The sequence below is a fragment of the Rhineura floridana genome, chromosome 4 (assembly GCF_030035675.1).
Source record: "Rhineura floridana isolate rRhiFlo1 chromosome 4, rRhiFlo1.hap2, whole genome shotgun sequence".
In the NCBI taxonomy this organism is placed as follows: domain Eukaryota; kingdom Metazoa; phylum Chordata; class Lepidosauria; order Squamata; family Rhineuridae; genus Rhineura; species Rhineura floridana.
The window spans coordinates 35,331,115-35,347,317 of NC_084483.1; the positions used below are offsets into that span (position 1 = coordinate 35,331,115).

The 16,203-nt window shown below is 40.3% G+C and overlaps 1 protein-coding gene across 6 annotated transcripts in view; it reads right to left on the minus strand.

The window, feature by feature from the left end:
* The window catches only part of GRHL1 (grainyhead like transcription factor 1), an 81,131-nt gene that overhangs the window by 35,942 nt on the left and 28,986 nt on the right, over positions 1–16,203 (minus strand). The gene's annotated exons all lie outside the window — the stretch shown is intronic.

The following is a 16,203-nucleotide window of genomic DNA, read 5'->3' on the forward strand; positions in this document are numbered from 1 at the left end:
GACCTCTGTCTAATTTAGTTTAAATTTTTGTATGATGGGGGTAGGTTTGGCTTGAGTATACTTATTGTTGTTTTGTATTATATGTTCTATTTTACTCTATGTGATATTTTAGTCTATGTACGCCACCTAGAGTGACCGTTAATTCGGCCAGATAGGCGGCCTAGAAATAAAATTTTATTATTATTATTATAAAAACATAAAAACATCATAAAAACAAACTTGAACACATTAAAACAAAACATCTTCAAAAACATTACTTAAAAAAGCTATCAAAACATCTTCTAAGATTAATTTTTTTTTAAAAAGTAAGTTTAAGAACATATTAAAAAGCAATTCCAACAGAGATGCAGACTGGGATAGGTCTCAACTTAAAAGGCTTGTTGAAAGAGGAAAGTCTTCAATAGGCGCCGAGTTGAAGTCCAACAACATCTATGGACCCAAGATTGAATAACAGTGGCCTAGAGAGCCCTTTTTCCTCTCAGGCAGGGATGGGAAAACCTGTGGTCTTCCAGATATGGCTGGATTATAACTCCCACTGTCCCTAACTATTGGCCACATAGACTTCAAGTTGTCATCTGGAGGGCACCAGATTACTCATGCCTGCCCTAAAGGTAATCTGCCTGTTTTGAGGATTCAGAGTATTGGTGGAGCAAGAGGATGCAGCAGCAGGAGAGGTGGTACTACAGGGCTATTTCTTTGGTGTCCCGGAGAGAGAGACCAGCTCCATCGGTTTCCTCCTTCTCTCAAATATCACCCAGAAGGAACCATTCCTTCAACTCTTCTCAGAGACCAACTCTATTTAATTCCCCCACTCCTTGAACCATTTCCATTCCAGCGGGTCATTACACAATCATTTTTCCTCCTCATTCATTTCCCCCTTTGTTTTATGTATTGTAGATTAAAACCTGAAGGGAAAGGACTGTCTTGATTTTATGAAGCTTTCTGGGGGCGAAGAGTGAGGTAAAAATAAACAAAAGTGGCATTCATAAAAATTGTGAAATGCAATACTTAACAAAAACCCATTGAACATTGAAGGAAATAATACACAAAGAAGAATAAGCAGTTGTATGGCACAAATCCTAACCATGTCTAAACAGAAGTCCTGTTGAATTCATTGGGACTTACTCCTAAGTAAGAGGTGCTAGGACTGCAGCCATATTCAAAGAAATTATTACAAGACAGGCTTCCAAGATACAATCACAGGGAAGAACAAAGCTGAGGTTCCAGTCCTACTCGCACTTACCTGGAATAACCCTCACTGAACACAGAACTTACTACAGAGGAAACATGCAGACGATTGCACTGCTAGTGTCAATGCTACACTCCCTCTGATTACAAATGCCATTGAAGTTTGATTGACTCATCCACATGCCTCCCATTTAGTTTCATCCTAACCAAACTGGTATCTTGATGCAGCCAAAACTGCGACGCCTTCTTTTAAAGAGCCACATAATTGAATGTTTCATTACAAAGGCATCCTTGTAGCTACATGCAACACTCACAGCCAAGGAAAATTAAAAAGAATGACCTAGTATTCTTATTAATCTAATCTAATACCAGCATGTGAAACTCAAAAAGACCTGGGGGTCAAATTACAGGAAGCAGGGCACTTTCTTCAAAGAACAAGCTGAACAAAAAAACACAATCCCAAATCTAGAACAAAGAGAACCCATGCAGATTTCATTGCAGCATAGGCCACTCTTGTTCGGTTTATTTTTAGGAAGTCTTCCGGAGGAGAAGATGGCTTCCTTGAAACAGATGGCCTTTTACTTTGAGAACAGGCCCAAATGTCTTCTGGTATACATTATGCAGAAAAAAATAATAAACTGTTTGATTGGGGAGAGAAAAGAGACACCACACTACTGGAAAGTGAATAACTTTTATCCACAATGCTAAGTGGCTTTAATATCTATTCATACCCGGCTTGCTTCAAGAAAAGCTTTGGAAAAAGGAACCATGTTTGGACTGTGCTTGGAAGAAAAGGCATCTCTCAAAATGGCAGAGTTCCAGTCTGAAGCCTCACCTTTGGAAACTGAGGGATTATGGGTCTATGTATTTTGAGCAGACATATTGCCTTCTTCCCCCTTTTGGTAGCACTGGTCTATTATTATTAGTGATATTTATTAGTCACTTTTTTCAGAATGAAACTCAGAGCCTTACAAAAAAATTTCAAAAACGTATACAAAATAAAGATCATAGTACAAAAAGAAAAATCAAAGCAATATACCAAGCAAAAAATACAAGAAATAAATAAATCACAAAACAATATATAATACAACTCAAATACAGTACAGCATACAATTAGGAGTCATCTTACAAACCTAAGTAGATAATAATTAGATAGAGGGACATTCTCATGGATATTCTCCTTAGTTTCATCTGAATTCCAAATCTTGTATCGATCTTCCTTTATAAGGTAGGTTTCAAGAGATTTATTTGATTTCAAACACTCATGAGAGCTTCCTTTCCCCTTTTGTTGAGGCCGTGACAATTTACTTTTGAGATTCTTTTGTCCTTGCAGGGGAGTAATAGGTCTTGTAATAAACATGCAAGAGTTTCAAATTGGGATGTTATTAGGAAAAGGCAGAGGGTAATTCCTCCTCCCTCTCACGCAGGCCTCGTGTTATCCTCCTTGAGTTTCACAGGGGAGTTTTGCTCTAAATTTAGTGGCTTCCTTCAGGGATAAATAGTGGGGGGAAAGGGGTTTAGACTGAATAGGCCCCATTTCCAACAACATTTTATGGGATTGGGAATACTGCAATGTGTTCAAAACCTTCATGCATTTATTAGGATTCCTAAATTCCAATTCAGCACTTTCCTTTGCTCCATTTGACCAATGTATGTTAAGCAGCTTAACTTCTCCTCACCCCACTTCTTTTGTGGCGTGCACAGAAGGACGCACTGCACCAAACATTCTGAGCAGCCAAGTGAGACAAGTAGGAGCTGGAGAAGTTGTTCCTCTCTCCCACCCCCTCATATACAAAACATGACATGGTAAGGATAGATAGGCAAGCATAATATAGCGGGCACATTTGGAATTTTGGAAACTTGGGTGTCAGTCACAATATGGCTGCTGTAGGGGGTGGGGCATAACACAAAATGGTGGTTGTGGGGTGTGGCATAACCCAAATGCCACATCTAAAAAGGCCGAAAGAGAGACAGGAACACAAAAGGCTTGCCTCTACATCAGTGGTGGTGGTGGTGGGGAAGGCACCTACATTATTCCCTTCCCTTGTTTCCTAGTTTGTTGATGTTATATTTGTACTATCTTTTACAGCTGAATCTAATATTTTGTATTTTATTATATATTTCTTCTTATAATTACTTTAATTTTGTATGGTATAGATATTAGGAGAGCCAGTGTGGCGTAGTGGTTAGAGTGTTAGACTACAACCTGGGAGACCAGGGCTCGAATCCCCACACAGCCATGAAGCTCACTGGGTGACCTTGGGCCAGTCACTGCACACGAAAACCCTATTCAAAGGGTCGCCATAAGTTGGGATCGACTTGAAGGCAGTCCATTTCCATTTCCATAGATATTATGTTAATTATCAGCATATTGTTTGTTATTTTCTATGCTGTAAACCACCCTAGGGTCTCGTGATGAAGGGTGGTATAAAAAAATTAATTAATTAATTAATTAATTAATAATAAGCCACTGTTTGCAGATATAAGCTCTTTGCACCTCTCCAATTTTCAGAACAGAACAGAAGGAGGTTTAGGTATCCAATGAAATGTGGGCATGTTTAAGAGGGCATATTCCATGTATATTCCATGAGACTCTGGGCCACTGCAAACAATAATGAAGCAAGAAGAGGAAACAGTCTCTTGTACATTGTGGCTTTTTGAGGGATATTTACTGAGACCATTTGTGGGTGCTATTGGAGATACTTGTGGATGCACCGGCATACCTGCAGGAGCTGGGTGGGCAACCTCTGGATTAGTGTCACATACACCCCTCTGTATTTTCTGGCAGATTAAAAGATGCAAGGGAGAGAGTGGAAAGAGCATACCATCAAGGCATCTGCCACTCTGAACCTCAAGTAAGAACAGCACCAGCAGGGCCGGCTGCAAAGGGCGGCCAAATAGGGCCCTGGCTGAGGGCCCCTGGGGCTACAGGTGCACCTCAGGGGCCCCTCCACTTCCCTTCCGCGATTTGTGGCAGGATCGCTGCTGCGAATCACATGGCGAGAGCTCTGGAGCCGCCACCATTCCCTTGCTTCTTCAACCTACCTTTCTCAGCTGTTGCATGGTTGCACGCACAGCTCTGCCCTTAACGAAGATGGTGGCCAAGTTTCCCTAACGGGCTGAAGCCTCTGCCGCCATCTTGGCTCACGGCAGGAATGCGCATGCGCAGCACACATGCATGCCATCAGCCAAGATGGTGGCAGAGGCTTCAGCCCCTTAGGGAAACTCAGCCACCATCTTGGTTAAGGGCAGCGCTGCACGCACCACCGCACAACAGCTGAGAAAGGTAGGTTGAAGAAGCAAGGGAATGGTGGGGGCTCTGGAGCTCTTGGTGTGCAATTTGCGGCAGTGATCCTGCTGTGAATCGTGGAAGGGGAGCACCAGGGCAAGCTTGTGCCCAAAGGCCCCGGCCTGTCTGGGACCGGCCCTGAGCACCAGGCACATTTTTGGAGCTCTGGAGTTCTAAAGGACAGCAGTCATAACGCTACCCACCCAGAGCTTGCAACTGTATTTGGGAATGGGGCCTTCGAGATGGGAAAGAGTAACAGTGTTTTGCTTTTGTTTTGTTTTTAACTAGTTACAAAATGGTGGGACAGCAATAGGTTATACAATGTCAGAGAGGAATGGGCTACAGCAGAACCATGCCCCATAGTGAGAACCATGGGCATGGTGGAGGGGCATTGTTAGGGACTTGTCCCTGAGCCCTGGGTCTTTTGCAGCAGGTTGTGGATCTTCTGCCCTTACCCTCCTTTTTTCTAAAGTTTTAGAAGTTTTGTTAATAATGGAGCTGGGCACAGTGCTGGTGAGACTTCAGCTAGCCACAATGTTATGCAAATTTGTATCATGGGTAGGGATGGGGAGAAATTCAATTCAGTTTGCATTTAAAAATGAGCCTATCAAATTTGCACTTTTCAAAACAATATGTGAATTGAAACAGCCAGCCTTCAAAAGTCCTGTTTCTCTGAATTTTGCAGTGCAGTTCTCCAGCTGAGAAATGTGTACAAAAATGCATAAGTTAGTGAAAATACCATCCAAAATTCATTACACTGGAGAAAATTCCTTAGGAAAAGGTATCTATTAGTCAAAACTGCATACAAAAATATGTCTGTTAAGAAACACACTAAACTGCTGCTGAAGGTTTTTTTAAAAAACCAAAACCAAATTATTGTGAAAAGATGGGAACTGATTTAATATTGGAAAAAATGAAAAACTTAGGAGAACCAGAGATGACAGATTTGTCCATTCCCAGTTATGGGTCTGAGTTCTTTAAGTACCTAATAACACTTTTGTTGTAAACCACTTGATATTCTTCATTTTAACCACCAGATTTTCAATTTATATCCATTTCTGAAATCATGGTCTCATCTTTCTTAGTTCTTTTGTCGTTCTTGAGCGTCTCTCAACCTTTATTTCCAGCTAATTCACATCATACTTCAACTTCATGTTCCCAAACTAATAGAGGCAGGCTCCGTCCTCCACATTTTTTGGGGGGGAAATCCTTTCACATCCCTGCAGTTCTGGATTAACTGAATGAAGTTTGTCACAGTTATAAAGCTGACCTGTATGCTAGCTCGTAAAGGCATCTCATGCAAAAAAAGTCACTATAATATTAACCAATGTTTATTTATAATAAATATATTAAGTACTCCCCTATAAGACTTTTTTGGCTCTTTCCTTCATCTCCAAACAGTGCACCACACAAGGTCTTTGTCCAAAAAAAAAAAAAAAGCAAGTCAAATGAACCATGCAATAAAAATCGTTGAAATTGGCTAGGTCTCCTCCTGATAAGATCAGTGGGAAAGAATTGCTGCTCTGTCTCCAAAGTAATCTGATCAAGAATGACCATAACAAAAATTAATGGTGAAAATTAACATGGAGAGGGAGTTTGAGAGTGTTGAAGAAGCTGAGAGTAATGCTGTTAGGAGTCTAGACCAAGAGGCTAGACTCCTAGCAGCGGCACCCATGGCGCAATGGTCAAAGCTGAGACACCAGACTAAGATGCATCCAAACTCAGAGGAAGGCAATGGTAAACCACCTCTGAATACCTCTTACCACGAAAACCCTATGAACAGAGTATCCAAAATGCAACACGAGATAGTGCTGGAAGATGAGGCCCCCAGGTCAGAAGGCACTCACCGAGCTACTGGGGAAGAACAAAGGACAAGTACGAGTAGTGCTGTGACTAATGATGCAGCTGGGTCAAAGCCGAAAGGAAGCCCAGAGGCTGATGCGCACAGATGCGAAAGGAGAGTCTGGAGTTCTACGACGCACACAATAGGAACATGGAATGTGAAAAGCATGAACCAGGGAAAGTTAGAAATTGTCAAGCAAGAAATGGAACGTATCAACATTACAATACTTGGCGTGAGTCAATTAAAATGGACTGGAGTGGGATATTTTCTTTTTTTTTTTTTTTCAATAATTTTTATTCAGATTTTCATAAAACATACAAGACAAAATCATAAAACATTCAAAGACAAAAAACAGAATCAAAAATAGTTAAACAAAAAGAAAAAAAGAAAAAAAAAAACAAAAATAAAAAATAAAGAGTAAAATATTGACTTCCCATTTGTCAAAGATCAAATCAGTTATAAGTCTATAATATATAGCAATCCTGTCTCTTAAGTCATATTATAAAATCACTTTCCTCCAGTAGTTATCTTACTTAATCATCAAATCTCATAAACATTACTTTATTCTTTCCACAAAAAGTCAAAGAGAGGTTTCAATTCTTTAAGAAATATATCTATCAATTTTTTTTTTCCAGATAAGCATATCGATTAATCCATCTCATTACTAATTATGATAATCTTATTGTCATAACCATAGTCAAAATAAACATTTCAATTAATCCATCACATCAGAATCTGTTAGGTTCAGTAATTTCAGTAGCCATTGTTCTATTATCTCTATTAGTTCCATTTTCCATCTTCCATCTTCAGTAGTCTTGTTAAGTCCAGTAATTTCAATATCCAATCTTCCATTATCAGTATTCCATAATAATCTTGCTGTCAAAGCCATAGTCATATAGTAAGAGTCTGATGGGAATTACCTCTATCCCAAATATTTTCTTGCCATCCATTCTGAATAAGTTGCTGAAATACTGCTGTAAAATCATATCTCTGTTCTTTTTTTCAAAATACACTGGGTCATCTCTTAAAAGTTTTTCCATTGTCACATGGCTGCAGTTAATTCCATAGATTTTCTCTATATTGGGCTCCATCACATCATTCCAATCCAGAAGATAATCCATGCCATTGATAACTTTATCTCTAGAATCTTCATTAATTTCTTCAGAGATAACATTGAGTTCCAAACAATAGATTTTATTTCTAAAGTCCATAGACTCCAAATCTTGTTCCTGTTCCACGTTTGTTCCAATCTCCGGGATCTCCTCTCTCACAGGGACCCCTATTCCAGTCTCCAGGGTCTCCTCTCTCACAGGGACCCCTGTTCCAATCTCCGGGGTCTCCTCTCTCACAGGGACCCCTTCCAGGGTCACCTCTCTCACAGGGACCCTTATATCTTTAATCTCCTGCTTCATTTTACTCAATTCAATTTTCGTTATCTCAATCTCATCCATTATTTTCTGAAACATAGTTATTTCCAGATTCTCAGCCACTTTCTTAATTGCCATTTTAAAAGAAAAATATAGGAAAACCACTTCTTATTTCAGCAACAATTGGGTTAATACTCCAAACTTGATGACATCACAGTATAAACAGAGCAGACAGCCTTATCTCTCCAATAGTTAAGTAAACAAAATGCAGTTCCCAGGATCGAAACAATTAATGGCAATCGTCAAGAAACAGATTCGTCAAAATAAAATAGACCAAAAAGAGAGTAGTCTCAAAACAGTATAATATTTTTCAAAATAAAAATCTGGAATAGAAATCCCTCTTCTGTGTGTATCTTTAGAATGCAAATCCAGGACAGCTTTTTGCAACAAAAACAGAGATAAGCTATTAATTAGTGCGTAGCAGAGAGAAGTTACGGCTCCCCAGTGAGATGTCAAAAACCGATCAATCTGGCAAATCTCTTTTAAACAGCAACAATTTAAGTCAAGTAAAAGAAAAATATAGAAAGAAGGGTGCTTGCCTGTTAGTGCGTTCTCTCTTAGAAGATAAGATGAACGTTCGCTTTAACAGATAGAGCTTGCTGTTGAAAATCCGTCCCACCTTCGTCGGCTGGACCTCGTCCCATAAATTAATGAGATCTGGTCGTCCCAACAAAAATAGGCTTTGAGGTTAATCTCTTCGTTTCTCCCTACCCGGGAGAAGTTTAATCAGTCAAAAAAAAAAGAAAAAACTGACTGATATATCTGAATAAGCTTCTTTTGAGGCAGGAGCCCGTCTCAAAAGCAGGCACAGGCTAAGTCACCCTTCCCGGAAGTCTGGAGTGGGATATTTTCAGTCAGGCAACTACAAAATATTTTATGCAGGAAATGAGAAATCAAGAAGAAATGGAGCTGCTTTAATAGTGAGAAGTGATGTAGCAAAAACAATTAAGAGCTACAATGCAAGGTCTGAGCGAGTTATATCAATGAGATTAAATGGGAAACCTATGAACATAACCATCATCCAAGTCTACGCTCCAACATCAAACACAGAAGAAGAAGAATTGGAGAGATTTTACGCAGAAGTACAGGAGGAAATTGATCACACACCAAAACAAGATATGATGATAATCATGGGGGAATGGAATGCAAAAGTAGGGAACAGAGAAGAACTAGGAATTGTGGGGAAATGGGGCTTAGGAGACAGAAATGAAGCAGGAGAAAGACTTATTGAATTCTGTGAAGCCAATGATTTGTTTCTTGCCAACACATTTTTTGAGTGACCAAAAAGACAACTGTACACGTGGACATCACCACATGGTCAATATAGGAACCAAATTGATTATATAATTAGAAACAGAAGATGGAGAAGTTCCATACTTTCTGCAAAAACAAGACCAGGAGCAGACTGTGGTACAGATCATGAACTGATTGTATCGAAAATCAGAGTAAAGCTAAACAACAACAAAATGCCAAAATACAATTTAAATAACATCCCAGAAGAATATAAAGATCAAATAAGGAACAGGTTTGAGGCTTTAAACTTAGTTGACAGAGAACCAGAAGAACTATGGACTGAAGTCAGGGACATTATCAGAGAAGAATGCAAAAAGATAATACCTCTTGTTAAAAAGAGAGAAAGACCTCAATTGATGACTGAAGAAACTCTTAAAATGGTTAAAGAGAGAAGGAAAGCAAAAGCAAAAGGAGATAGAAACACGGTCAGAACCCTAAATGCAACTATACAACGACTACTACGTAGGGACAAAGAAAACTATTACAATAGTTATTGTATAGAAATAGAAAAGGACAACAAAATGGGAAGAACAAGAGCCCTACCCCAAAAGATTAGAGAAATGAAAGGGAAATTTAAACCACGAGTAGGGATGTTGTATAGTCAACAGGAGAACACACTGACTGACCGAGATGAAATAAAAGGAAGATGGAAGCAATACACTGAAGAACTCTATAAAAAAAGATGACAGGATGACAGATTCATTCACGGAGGAACCATATGATGAAAAACCAGAAATTTTAGAATGCAAGGTGAAAGCTGCTCTTAAAATTCATGGAAGAAACCAATCACCAGGAATAGACGATATACCAATAGAGTTGCTACAAGCTACTGAGACTGAATCTGTCCAAATTTTGACAAAAATTTGTCAAGAAATATGGAAAACTAAACAATGGCCCACAGACTGGAAGCGTTCAATATATAACCCACTTCGAAAGAAAGGGGATCCCAGAGAATGCAGTAATTACCGAACTATTGCCTTAATATCCCATGCAAGTAAAATAATGCTCAAGATTCTACAACAAAGGCTCTTATCATATATGGAGCGAGAAATGCCAGACGTCCAAGCTGGATTTAGAAAGGGAAGAGGCACCAGAGACCATATTGCAAACATACATTGGATAATGGAACGGAGCAAGGAATTTCAGAAGAAAATCACCCTGTGCTTTATAGACTACAGCAAAGCCTTTGACTGTGTAGATCATGAAAAACTATGGAATGCTTTAAAAGAAATGGGGGTGCCACAGCATCTGATTATCCTGATGCGCAACCTATACTCTGGACAAGAGGCTACTGTAAGGACAGAATATGGAGAAACCGAGTGGTTCCCCATCGGAAAGGGTGTGAGACGGGTGTATTTTATCACCCTATTTGTTGAATCTGTACGCAGAACATATCATACGGAAAGCGGGATTGGACCAAGATGAAGGTGTGAAAATTGGAGGGAGAAATATCAATAATTTAAGATATGCAGATGATACCATACTCTTAGCAGAAACCAGTAATGATTTGAAACGAATGCTGATGAAAGTTAAAGAGGAAAGCACAAAAGCAGGACTACAGCTGAATGTCAAAAAGACTACAGTAATGACAACAGAAGATTTATGTAACTTTAAAGTTGACAATGAGGACACTGAACTTGTAAAGGATTATCAATACCTCAGCACAGTCATTAACCAAAATGGAGACAATAGTCAAGAAATCAGAAGAAGGCTACGACTGGGGAGGGCAGCTGTGAGAGAACTAGAAGAAGTCCTCAAATGCAAAGATGTATCACTGAACACGAACATCAGGATCATTCACGCCATGGTATTCCCAATCTGTATGTATGGATGTGAAAGTTGGACAGTGAAAAAGGCGGATAAGAGAAAAGTCAACTCATTTGAAATGTGGTGCTGGAGGAGAGCTTTGCACATACCATGAACTGCGAAAAAGACAAATAATTGGGTGTTAGAACAAATTAAACCAGAACTGTCACTAGAAGCTAAAATGATGAAACTGAGGGTATCATACTTTGGACACATCACGAGAAGACCTGATTTGCTAGAAAAGACAATAATGCTGGGAAAAACAGCAGGGAGTAGAAAAAGAGCAAGGCCAGACAAGAGATGGATGGATTCCATAAAGGAAGCCACAGACCTGAACTTACAAGATCTGAACAGGGTGGTTCAGGACAGATGCTCTTGGAGGTCGCTGATTCATAGGGTCGCCATAAGTCATAATCGACTTGAAGGCGTATAACAACAACAACAATTTTTTGCTGATTTTACTAGGTCAATATAAATAAAGAGGTGTGTTTTAAAAAGAAAGGCAAAGTGAAAGTAGGATATCTGGGAAAGAAGAAATTTTCATTATGTTTTATCTACAGGATAATTATTTTCTGAAATAAGCAACAGGCTTTTTAAAAGAATCAAAACAAAACAGGGGGATACTACAGTCAAGTCCTCCCTGTTCAGTCCTGTGAGCTGCATGGGGGAAAGTAAAGTAGAACCATCCAAATATGGCTAAGACTGCAACCCTACACCCACTTGCCTGGCGTAAGTGACACAGAACACAATGAGATATACTGCCAACCCTATACCTGCTTATCAACACTGACAATGTTCAAGAGCTTACAAACATCACTGACTACCTGTCCTTGCTTCTAGTCGTGTACCTATATACTTCACTGCCCCCCTTAGTTTTGCAAAAAAACCCACTCAAAATGTCAATGTAGAATATGCAACTTGAGCATGTCCGGCAAGATATCCACACACACCCTATTCATGTGCAAAATTACTTCAGAATTTGCATGACACAGAGTTTTGATGTTGCTGGTACAAAGGTAACAGCTTTACTCTCGAAATCACCTAAGTGGGGCTACCCTTGGCCCTGATTAAGAAGCTTCAGCTGGTGCAAAATGCAGCAGCCAGACTTCTGATGGCAGCACATGGCCAACAACATGCGACATAACTCTTAAAGCATCTGCACTGGCTGGCCATCCACTATCAAGCCAGGTTCAAGGTCCTTGTATTAATTTACAAAGCCTAAACAACTTAGGTCCAGGATACCTTATGGACTACCTGAACCCTTATATCCCAGCTTGATCACGGAGCTCATCTGCAGGAGCAGCTTTGGTCATCCCCAGAGTTGGCAAGGCTCATTTAACAGCAACACAGAATTGATCCTTCAGTGTCATCAGTCCAGTTCTCTGGAATGCTGTGTCTACAGAGATTCAGCAGATGCCTTCTGTTTTAACTTTAAAACAACTGCTGAAAACCTTTCTGCTCCATCAGGCTTATGCAGGCAATTAAGAAGATGTCTTTTTGCAATACTTCTGTTTTTACTGTGTTTTTAATTATTTTTACTGTATGGGTTTTGTTTTTTTTACTTGTTGCAAACTTTTGATTTTTTAAATGAAATAGCAGTAAACAAATATATTTATAAATAAACAAAGGGATGATCTCAAGATGTGTTACTTGGCCATGATGCCTTGGTTCGCTTGTCCTTTTTAGGGACAGCACTTGGCTCATACCACGTAAATTAACATGGATTATTCAGGATACACTTGAATGACCAGGTTATCTGCAAAATGCAGAGATGAAACAGCAGTTACAGAAATGTGTTTCTATAGCTGCCAGATCTCAAGAGTCCCCCAATTATGTAGTTCAGCTTATAGTACAGCGTTTTACTTATTTACTTATTTATTTATTTATTTATTTATTTCCCACCCTCCCAGCAGGAGCACAGGGCGGCAAACACAAGCACTAAAAACACCTTAAAACATCATAAAAACAGACTTTAAAATACATTAAAACAAAACAACTTTAAAAACATTTTTAAAAAGCTTTGAAGACATCTTAAAAAAGGTAAAAAATATATTATTTTAAAAAACAAGGTTTAAAAACATATTAAAAAGCAATTGTAGTGTTTCAGATTCTCGGACTAGTATTCCATACCTCCCTGGACTCCTACTGGGAGAAAGGGCGGATATAAATCTAATAAATACCAGCTTCACAAGTAATGTCATTTTCGGCATCAGGTGCTGATACACTGCCATTTGGATTGGAAGGATAAACACATCAGGGTTACATGCTGAGAAGGGAGTATTTATTTAGCAATAAAAGGTTTGGAACAGCTTCTACTGCCCATCCCCTAATCACCTCCTCCTCTGCCCACAAATCCTTCCTTGAGGACTCCACTGCCAAATTCAACCGTGAAAGCCTTCCATTTCCTCCCTTCTGAATTGTTGCCCAGATCGTCCAGACCTGCTAGAGGAAAGGGCAACTGCCTAGTCTCTCTCATGTGTTTGGAAGCACCAAAATGAAAAAACTCAAGGTGGCAGGGGCCAGGATACGACATGGTGTTGACCGATGTGAAAGACAATACAAAACTCCCCCATTCCACATCCACACCATACATTTAAAGCCAACTTATACCACTTTGACAGTCAGGGCTTGCCCCAAAGAATGCTAGGTACTGTAGTTAGTTAAGGATACTGAAAGGAGGTCCCTCACGGAGCTATACCCTTAAACTACAGTACTCAGAATTCTTGGGGGAAATCCCTGACTGTCAAAGTGGTATAAGAGTGTTTTAAATGTATGGTGTGAATGAGACCTAATTTCAACACAAGCGACAGAGGAGTGTTCTAAGAGTGGGGGCTAACTTAGGGGATAAAGAGCTAATATCTTGCTGCTGCTGCTGACACACGTGACATCCTCTGCTTAACAGCAGGCCCACACCTGGGGCAGGGGGATAGTGAGAACATGGCAAAGACATTTCAAAACGGGAGCTCCACCATTCCCACACAGATGCTCTTGAAATGGAAATGGACTGCCTTCAAGTCTATGGTGACTCTATGAATAGGGTTTTCATGGTAAGCGGCATTCAGAGGAGGTTTACCATTGCCTTCCTCTGAGGCTGAGAGGCAGTGACTGGCCCAAGGTCACCCAGCGAGCTTCATGGCTATGTGGGGATTCAAACCCTGGTCTCCCAGGTCATAGTCCAACACTCTCACCAATACGCCACACTGGTTCTCTTACATGCCTGTAAAAGCCAATACAGTACTCTCCATATGACCGATAACAGATTAACACAAGCCAAGCTATTACTCTCAGAGCCCCGCTGGAAGTTGTCTTCAGTCAATGTGAAGCAAAATGATGTCATGGTTGCAAATGGCAGCTGTTAAATACAGGTGTGTGTTCCACGCACGCTTGCAGGGATGGGTAAGAGACAAGTTGATAAGGAAGTAATAACTCGATGGTGATATGACACTTTCCCCTGCACGCTCAAAGTGTTTCACTTGCATTATCTCAGTAATCCTTGCAACAGCTAGGTAACACAGGCTAATATCGTTATTCTTATGTTACAGATGGTGGGGTGGGGAGATGAGGCATAGATCACTTGGGGAATTCAAGGCAAAGCAGACATTTCAACAGGAGCCTTCCAAGATATGGCTCATGCATAAACCACCCTGATACAACAGAATGACTGACAGATTCAGTGCTAAACACCCTTACTAGAAAGGAACTCCCACTGAACTCAGTGGGACATTTCTGAGAAAACCTTTTATTTAGATATTTATACACCACATTTGCATAGACAATAAAGCAAGGCAGTGTACAACATAAAGACACGATGCTATAACAATGGGGGGCGAGGGACCAACAACTTATGAAAACTGATTGGTTAAAAAAATTGCATTCCAAAGACCTGTTGGAACAATACTTTGGATTGTACCATCAGTCATGTACTGTAATTGCCAACCATGCCAGGGTACTGTAACAAATCCCCACCACGACTCCCAGTGTTCAGTTCTGTCACAAAGACTGAACTGTGGTCTAACAGCAGCAGAATCATTGGCGGCGTTGCTAGGGAAACCACACCTTGAACACCAGATCTGGAGCAATGCTGGAAAGAGCTTCAGCAGGTCCAAAACAGAGGCTTTGCTTGAGAGGCTGTATGCTGCCTTCAGTATTTTTCTTCATTTCTTCATTATAACTCACCCTTCCCTCTGTGAGCTACACAGAGACTTGACCTACCCCAGGATAAAGGTGGAAGGTTTGTGCAACAGAAAAATTAGTTATACCACCTCAAGTTCCAGATGGGGGATGTCATTTTGAATGCTCCCCTGTGTTAAATAAATAAATACACACCCTTCAAGAAGCAGAGCAGCAAGAGAACTACAAGTTCTCCTACCAGTGTGTTAGTTTGTAACCAGGCAGAGGAGGCATTCAGGAATGGCTGTGCAACCCCACCCTTCAGCTTGAAATGGTACAGTCCATTTATACCATGCCTCATACCATATTGTGTAGAGAGATCAGACCAGATTCAACCTTCACAAAGGTTTGCCACTCACATCAAATTCAGGCAGCCACTCTTCATTTCTCAGCCACTTAGTAAGTCTTCAAGACCAGACGGGATCAACTCACTCGGTGGCCTCTAACCTATTTTGAACATCAGCTATTCAGACCTTGGGAGCAGCCCAGGGTCTGAGGCTTAATTGGCCCATTCAGGAAGCAAGGTAATGCAGTGGGAATCCAGTAAACCAATATTATGTTCTAACAACAGTGGATTTCAAAAGACAGGGAGGATTCAAAATGTGACTCATCACCAAAGCTCATAGTGAATTAAGCCCAGGTTGAAATGGACTTATTTTGCCCCACCCCCATGAACCTATGTAACAACAAAAACTCATGATAGGGGATTTGTGAGGCCCTAGAGCGGCCTTTAACAACCTTGACTCCCGAGATGTTGTTTGACTGTAATTCCCATCATCCCCAATGGTCAAGGATAACGTGGTTTGCAGTCAACAACCTCTAGGGACTCCAGGTTGGGGAAGGCTACCCAAAATGCTGCCTCACATGACCAGAGTCACCAGGAAATGTAGTTCATGCTACTGGCCATCTCTAGGTGTTCATTATAGGTCCTCATGCTAACAGAGTTTGGGAAAGCAAAGGGGGCCCATCTATTCATTAACATCAGGACCATGGATGGGGCCTCAATTTGAAATAAGCTCCAAATTATAATTATTTCAGAATAATTTTATATTTTAGAATTTCAAATCATTCTATGAAGATAGCTTAAAAGTTGCCTCATGTCAGGGTAAAGCAAGCTCATCAGCTGATCCTATAAGTGGTCTTTGATGAGTCCTGAAAGCTTAACATTGAAACAGATTGGTTTGCCC